The sequence below is a fragment of the Dasypus novemcinctus genome, chromosome 28 (assembly GCF_030445035.2).
Source record: "Dasypus novemcinctus isolate mDasNov1 chromosome 28, mDasNov1.1.hap2, whole genome shotgun sequence".
NCBI classification, from domain to species: domain Eukaryota; kingdom Metazoa; phylum Chordata; class Mammalia; order Cingulata; family Dasypodidae; genus Dasypus; species Dasypus novemcinctus.
The window spans coordinates 38,098,159-38,107,192 of NC_080700.1; the positions used below are offsets into that span (position 1 = coordinate 38,098,159).

A 9,034-nucleotide genomic window follows, 5' to 3' on the forward strand; every position below is an offset into this window, starting at 1 on the left:
TTTTTTTAACAAATCAATTTTATTGCTACATATTAATAAAACATACAATTCATCCAAACTGTATAATCAATGGCATTTGGTATAATTGCATAGTTGTGCATTCATCACTTCAATCATTATTAGAGCATTTTCATCATTTCAATAATGATAATAATAAACATAAAACAGACAAACAAGAAAACTCATCACCTCTCAATCTCTCTTATGTTTCCTCTGCTTTACAGAGCTGCTATTTATGGCTATTCTTGCACAATTATTTATTTATTAAGCAGTTTTATTGAAATATATTCACATACCATATGGTCTCTCTAAATTGTATAATAAAAGGCTTTTAGTTTAATATAATCACAATGTTGTGCACTCATCACAAAAAAATTTCAGGATTATTTCACTACTCCAAAAAATAAAAACTCTACACTCCTTACCATGCCTTCTCTAGACCTACATAACCACTAATCAAGTTTCATCTTTATAAATTGATTTATATTTACATTTTCTATAAATGGAACCATATAATATGTTGCACAATATACAGCTTTTGAAAATTTCTCTTTCTAGTGTTTGTTGCTACTATATAGAAATTTGATTAACGTCTTTTTTGTATGACCATTTATTCTGCAAACAAAGTATATTCACATATTAGCTTTACTAATTATTATTAATTTTTGGAGACACCATGATATTCTTAATATACACAATCATGTTATTGGTAACTTTCTTTTGATTTTCTAGTCTCTAAGATTTTATTTTTCTTAATTTTGAAGGCTTTACTTCTAGAAGAACATTGTCTAATGAAAAATAGACACACATAGAATAAGGGTTTAATATTTTACCATTGAAAGAATTATTTATTATTTTACGATTGAAAGAATTATTTAAGGGTATATATATATATATACCCTTTATCAGAAGAGAAAGTTCCTTTCTATTCCTATTACACTGAGGGTTTCAATTATGAGTGAATGTATAATTTTGTCTAATCTTCTTTCTTTGTCTACCGTGATATGAGTATACAAAGGAAGGAAAGAATGGGTAAGGTGCTAATGGGAAAAAGGGAGAATAAAAAATAAGCCTGCAGTTGAAAACAAAACAAATAAAATAAATATACAAGTATGTTAATGTGGTCAACTTATTCACTCATTAAAACAATTTTATAAGATATTTTCTTAGTTTTCCAGGGCTGCTGTAACAAAGCATCACAACCTAGTTGACTTGAACAAGAATCTATTATTTCACAGTTTTGGAGACTAGAAGTCTAAAATCAACTTGTTAATAGCGTTCTGGTGGTGGCTTACAAGTGACTTACATCTCAGTCTCTGCCTCTGTCACATGGCCATCTCTCTCCCTGTCCATCTCCTCTTCCTGTTTCCAAATTTCCTCTGCTAGAAGGACTTCAGTCATATTGGATTAAGGCTTACCCTGATTCAGTTGGCCTCATCGTAACTAATTGGGTTTTTGAAGATCTTATTTGTAACTGAGTTTACAACCACAGGGCTGGGAGTTAGGCTGGAGCACATCCTTCGGTTTCCTTCAGTGGATGTGATTCAATTTGTAACATAAATCTTTCTAAAGGGAAGGATATATGGACCAACACTATATAACTGGGTAGTGCACAAAATTTCATTATTTTTTTTTGTGTTTACTATTTACCATGTTATCAGTGTACAAAAAAGTAGTATAGTCATGATTAATTCAAAAGTACTGTGGTGGTAGTGTAGATCTACAGCTGGACTGGAAAAGCTTTATCTCCAGGTCAGGGAATAACTAGATGCTTGGCTTTTACCATTGGGTCAAAATAAGGGCAGTGGAATTTATGGTGTTCTGGTTAAGATCTGAGTTACGCCGGTGACTCCCAGGCTTAGCTTCTTTAACGTTCATGTGTCCCTGGCCTAATCGGTTTCCCACATCTGGCTGAAGAACCCGACCAAGGTTTTATTTATGAGAGTTTGCCCATGGCAAGTCTTCTGAGCTCACTGAAGCAGATATTCCTATCACAGATTTTGGTGGTTAAAGTCAGGGATTCAGCACGGACCGTATGTACCACTGGCCCACGGGCAGCTTGTGTATGTCATGTCTTTTGGACTACGAATGCTCTCCTGTATTCTTCTCTTGCTGCATCACATTCTTTGCCTGTAAATAAAAGCCTTAGGTGAGAATTCTCTGGATTCTACTGAATCCTTTCAAATGTAATGCTGGACAAAACAATATAAGGCCCTGCACAGTAGCCATCTGTAATATATTCATATTGTCAGTGAGTGTGTACAAACTGATTTTGTTTATTCCAAGTCCCAGCAGTTCAATAGGCGAAATCATTCTATGGCAAAGTGAAAGGGTATTTCACTAACGGGAGGTACTTCTTCAGAACAGATTAAATTAACAGGCCAATCAAAATAATGAATTGTCAGTTTAAAATATGAGTATATTGTCTAAAAGAAAGCAATGACAATGATAGTCAATCTTCTAATTATAGTCCAGCTGCTCAAAATCAAAAAGCATTAGTAAACTAAAAGGGACACCGTATTGATCCCAAATAGGCAAGTTAGTTACAGCAAAACACGCATCATATTTCATTAATGTTAATTTTAATATTATTGCTTTAGAACACTGGTTTTTACTTAATTCATAACTTTCTTTTGTTTTAGAGTTGTGCAAGGGCTTTAAATTTAAGTACTTTACACATAATTTACGTGTTTAAATAACAGTTTCATAATACTTTTGCTTATCGTCGAGACCAGAGAGATCCTTTTTGCTTTAAAAGACATTACATTTCCCAAGTTTAACAAAATGCTCTAGAATGTTTACACATTTTCCAGTAGCACTTTTTCATATTACATTTTATGAACAGTTTGTGAGCTAGATTTCCCTCCAGAATGTTTACATTTGAATGCTTGAGATTCTTCAAAGAAAGAAGCCAATTTTTCTTTCCTAACAAGCTAAGATTTCTCAGAAAACCAGTGTGGAACTGTTTCTAATAAATATGATAAAAACTCTAAGATTAAGGAAAGAAAGACTATAAATTATCTCACGTGCAGGTGTAAATTGTGGAAAACAGTCCTGTAATTGACATAAAATTAGGACAAAACGTATTCCTTTAAAATAGAATTGGAAGACTATTCCTCTCTCCTATGAAGTCTCAATTTTATCGGGCAAATAAAACTTTTCAAGTAAATACAAAGAGCTTCTTAGGCTTTGCAATTTATTCCAAAACTCTAATGTGGCAGAATTGTTGAAGTAAAAGGGCTTGAACTATAAAACATAAGCTTCCATCACTTTCTGGAAAGTACTTATTTAGTGTACCTTACGAAATCATCATTCTTTTTTAAAATGTGACTTTTAAAACTCGCCTGAATTTCTTAGTAATGTAGAATAAGTGGCACAGCATTGTAAGAACTCATTTTTGTGTTTTAAAGCAGGGATATATCTGCTTAGTCATGTCTCTGAATCAAACTACATAAAAATTTACAAGTTACCTTTCTCTATAAGGCAAGAAGCGTTGCATTTAGGAATGAGAAATAGAGGGATCTAGAGAAACTTTGCTTTTGGGAAGATGGAATGCACATACTTTCCTTTATTCTTTTTGCTAAGTTCAACTAAAACCTAGGCATTATATATAAAATAAACATTAAAAGATTCTCAAAGGGGGAATGAAGAAGGCAGAAGAGCTAGGAAACTCAAGACCCAAGAAATGACACAACGGTGAGTTTTGGTTTTCTTTTTGCCTCAGATATGCCTGACTTGGATAAAAAATCAGCAACCTGATAACACCAATAGGCATAGAAAAATGAAGCTCCAACAAAAGCTTCCTTTCTCTAGTGAAAGTAGCGGGAAACTGTCTGGCAAGACAGAAAACATTCTGACAGTAATTGCTCTACTGCAGCCAAACATCAAAGAAAAAAACTGGCCCAACCCCTACCCATGCCAGCAAAAACCTATGAGGGAGTACCAGCCTTGTACCTTAATAGAGGAAAAATTTTTTCCCACTTATGGTAGGATTTAGAAGCCTTTTAAAACCTGCTCAACATTCTTATATGTTTGTGGAATGCATAGATTTTTAAACATCCTTAAAGCACAGTAAAGAATGTGTTTTTTTTTTTTTTTGGTTCCAATATGTTTTGTTTAATTTTTCCCTTTTATACATTATCATTCTCTAGGAAAATATGCATTTCTTTATTGATAACATAAAATTCTTACAGTTTGTGATTTTTCATTAAAATTGAATATCTAGCAATCATATATATAGCATATTTACATCAATATGACAGAATACATAGTTTTATTACTAAAGTTGTAGACAGCATCTGTCTGACCCACTGTTGAATTTAGAGCCAATATATTCTGCAATATGGTATATATCTGATAGACAATTGGTGAATAAATAAAAGTATGTTACCACATGCCTAGATTTTTTTTCTCTCCATTCAACTACTGTTAATTGGGTATGCAAGTCTAAATTACAAAGTCTAAAACAATTCCTTGCTATTTAACTATCCATGGAAAAAAAGAAAATACATCAGTAAAAAAATTGACATTATTTGTAATCATTCTGCTTGCAGATATAAAATGTAAACAATGTTGAGTGTGAAGTGATGTAATATGAAGTCAGTCGAGGAGAAAATTGTTCTAAAACAGAGATTGGATTAGGAGTTCAATTTACCTTAAAGTGAAAGCCATTAAGCTAGAAGATGAAAATGCTCCAGAGAGCAGGAAGTGGAGCTGGTAAATTAATGGTGAATTGTGCACTACAACAAAATGATCTAATAAACTAGTAATTTACCATATTATTATGAGTTAGAAATGCAATTTAATAAAAACAGTTTAGCTTATATTGTTTATAGCCTACTTGTGTACTTTTCACAGTCCTCTTTTAAAATAGAGGTATAACTCTTTTAGTCATGGGACTATCCTTTTATAAATTAAAGTTATGCTTCTAAAATTATTATTGTGACATTCTTGGTCATATATAATGGTACAATTATAATGGTACCCACTGCAATTCCAAAGTAAATCAAGGCATAATTAGAGACTAACAAGTAATTCTATTTTCCCATACATGTCTTTTTGTTTTGAGAATGATTTTTTCCCCCAAAATAATCAATAAACTTCTCTTTTTTCCCTTTACTGGAATTTTGGAAAGACCCGTGGTGATAAAGTATTTTTATACATCTTTCAGTGAGTATTAAGGGATTAATCAAATGAAGGAAGATTCTTGGGTCCTAAAAGTTCAATGCTGTTAGAAAGAATTATTTAAAATACATAGAATGGAAAATATCTTATGTCAATTTATTCTATCACTTTCTTTTTGAAAATGGAGTAATTAAACATGTAAAGACTTTCTCCAATTCATAAAATTATTATATTAGATTCAAATTCTTTTTTTTGATTACTAATTGTGTATTGAAAGCAGTAAGAGGTTCCACAACACCAAATAAACCAGTTCTGAGGTTGTTTTTCCCCCAAGATAAAGTTTAACAGCTCCAGCTTCTTCAGTGTTTATCAAAATACAAAAGAAAAAGGATAGAGGTCGTCTTTTTCCGATGGCAAATCTGACCCTTGCAGGAAGAGGGAGTGAAAGCTACTTCACACATATACAGGTAGAGGTGCTCCGAGACAGGCTGGGTGCTCTAGATGGAGTGACTGTCCATACTGCATGCGTTTCTGCTGGGGAGACCCCAGGGCACCCCGAGAGAGCTACTCTGAGTAAATGCCGGGAAAAACAGGCTCTCTGCTCTGGCAAGTGGTTTCAAACAAAAGCACCACACACCTGACAAAAAGAATAGGTTGGTGGTTCCCAGCCTTTTTCTACACTGAGAGCCAAAGGCTGCTGCCGATGCCTGTGGCCAGCAGCACAGACCTCTCCCGGGGGTCCCTGAGTGGCCCGACACCAGTGACCTGGCTGGAGGGGAAAGAACCCAAGGCCCCAGTGACCGGACGGAGGCGCCGATGGTCTCAGTTGGTGGCCTGGGCCATGCCACAGCCTCAAAGCTTGTTTCCTCAGTAACCGTGTGAGCACAAGTACAAGCACAAACTCTATGAAATACAGGATGATCCGAAGACAAAGCGTAATTACAGGGATCTCTATTGTGACCATGCAAAATTTGATCGTGGGTTTGATTTCTGTCACCTTCTCTCACGTTCCCAAAGGGAAACACAGACGATCAGATGGACCAGTATTCAGGTTGTTACTGCAAAACCTATACTAGGCATATTTCTCCCTTCTGTGTGTTCAAGTGTTCTCCTTATCTTTTATGTGTAACTATGTTAAAAAATGCACTGAATTTGGGTTAAAAACCAACCACCAAAATGGACCTCGACAAGATCTAAAGTCAAGGAGGCGCGCTCGGCTCTTCCAACCCAGTAACTCCTGGGAGCCCAGGTGCCAGAGCGCCTGAAATCCCTTCTCAGTACTCAACAGGGAGTTGATTTTCCTTTTTTTTTTTTTTTTACAATAAAAAAAGCTGAGTAATATTGCATAGGAGTACCAGAAACTGCCTCATTGGAAACAAAAACTATTTACAGTAAATAAAAAACCTGTTTGCAGGCTGCGTCTGCCACATTTACAGCATGGTGCAATACATACTGTGACCAAAAACCCATGGAAACAGCTTCTGGCACTCAATACCACAGAGTAGCACAGTTTGCCACATGAGAGTAAAGCAGAGGGCGAAGAGGAGGAAGTAAGAGGGAGAGGAGGAGAAAGGGAGGAGGACATGGTCTTGGTTCACTTCTGGTTCCGGAGCTGATTGGACAACCAGTCCAGTCCTTCGTAAAGCCCGTCCCCACTGGTGGCACAGGTGGCCTGAATGTACCAGTTTCTGTGGCGCAGAAAATGCAATCCCAGGTTATCTGTGATTTCAGCAGCGTTCATGGCATTGGGAAGATCCTGCTTGTTAGCAAACACTAGTAAGACGGCATCCCTGAGCTCGTCTTCTGCCAACATCCTCGTGAGCTCTTCGCGGGCCTCGTTCACACGTTCTCGGTCATTGCTGTCGACCACGAAGATGAGACCTTGTGTGTTCTGGAAGCAGTGGCGCCACAGAGGCCGGATCTTGTCCTGGCCACCCACGTCCCACACAGTGAAGCTGATGTTTTTGTACTCTACAGTTTCCGCGTTGAAACCGGTAGTAGGAATAGTAGTGACAATTTCACCAAGTTTCAGTTTGTACAAAATAGTGGTCTTTCCTGCAGCATCCAGGCCAACCATGAGAATGCGCATTTCTTTTTTGCCAAAAAGGCCCTTGAAGAGGTTAGCAAAAATATTCCCCATGCTTGCAGACTGGTATAATCAACACTGGCCAGAGGAACCTGTCGGCGGCCGCGGAGGCTGAGGCTGCTGCTCGGAGCCAGGCGTTGGTTTCGCTCCCACAAGATGGCGGCTCTTCAAATTCTTTTTTATCATTCATAAAATGACTATTATTTATGGTAAGCAATTTAGACAAGATAAATCTGCCCATGGTATTTATCATTTAAAAACTATTTCACGGGAGGAAGAGATGAGATGTGGAGGCGTTTTCGGGACGTGGAGTTGTCCTGGATAGTGCTTCACGGACAATTACGGGACACTGTAGATCCCCCCAGGGCCCACTGGATGGAACGTGGGAGAGTCTGGGCTATGATGTGGACCATTGACTATGGGGTGCAGTGATGCTCAGAGATGAACTTACCAGGTGCAATGGATGTATCACGATGATGGGAGAGAGTGTTGCTGTGGGGGGAGTGGGGGGCGGGGGCGGTGGGGTTGAATGGGACCTCATATATTTTTTTAATGTAATTAAAAAATAATAATAATAATAAATAAATATTAAAAAAATAAAAAAAAAAAAAGATATTTCACAACAATTCAAGGTATTGGTGGTAGGGTGAAGAACCAGAGCCCTATATGATGTTACATATGTTTATTTTGTAAGTTTGCAAATATTACTATACACTTATTGTTTATGTACGCTTAAGTATGAATGATATACTTCAATAAATTCTATAAAATGAAAAAAAAAATAATAATTAAAAAAAATAAAAATTATTTCATTATGTATAATGTTTCCCCATAAATATCTACAGGAAAGATTATACTTAATGATGAAATGTTGATCATATTCTCTTTAGATCAATAATAAGTGAATACTGATACACTGTTTAGATTTATATTTCAATATAGATCTTATCAATTGCAGAAGACATGAGGGGAGTAAGGCTTACATTTCTGAATGGATGAGAATACAGGAAATTGGAATACTCACACATGACTGATGAGAATGTAAAATTTTAGCTCTGATGTGTAAGGATCTTGGAAGTCATCATGACCATGTTTACCACACAAAGGGGTCAAACCAAAAATGAACAACTTTTCTTGAATCCATCAGAGATTTGAGGTTGCATGTAAACCACTACTCTGAAATCTGGAGGGAGAGGGAAATTCAGAGACTCATGGTCAATATATGCCTACCAGAAGCAGAAGCCACAGTACACGTAAACTGATGGGAATACTAAATGGCAATTTTGATGAATTGCTGTGGCTAAGTGTGTACTGGCATAAGACTGTGAAAATTCTGGGGAAACACAGTTCTAGGAAGTACCTCCCTCTTTCACAGGCTTTACCTTACAGAATCCCATGGTAAAGATCCAAGGAAGATCTTTTGGTGGTGTTAGCAAAAGGAAGGGAAGAGTAATTATTGGGAAATGTGTTGTGGGTTCATGTGTCAACTTGCTCAGGTTTGCCATCCAATTTTTTGGTCAAGCAAGCACTGGCCTAATTGCTAATGTGAGGACATTCTGTGGCTCTAAATCATCAGTAAGTTGATCGCATCTATGGCTGATTACATTTACAATCAACCAAGGAAATTTCCATCAACAATGAGAGAAGTCTCATCCAATCAGTTGAAGGACTTAAAAGAAGAAGTGATTTTAGTAGTCAGAGAATTCCTGTCTCTACTTCAGACAGACAGCTTCTCCTGGGGAACTCATTGAGATCTTTCATTGAAGTTCTTGGTTTGCAACCTTGCCCTATAGAATTTGGACTTATGCATCCCCACAGCCATGT

General features: G+C 36.6%; 1 pseudogene; it reads right to left on the bottom strand.

Moving 5' to 3' along the window:
- Window positions 1–5,367: 5,367 nt before the first annotated feature.
- Window positions 5,368–7,371, bottom strand: LOC101427790 (ADP-ribosylation factor 1 pseudogene; annotated as a pseudogene).
- Window positions 7,372–9,034: the final 1,663 nt, after the last annotated feature.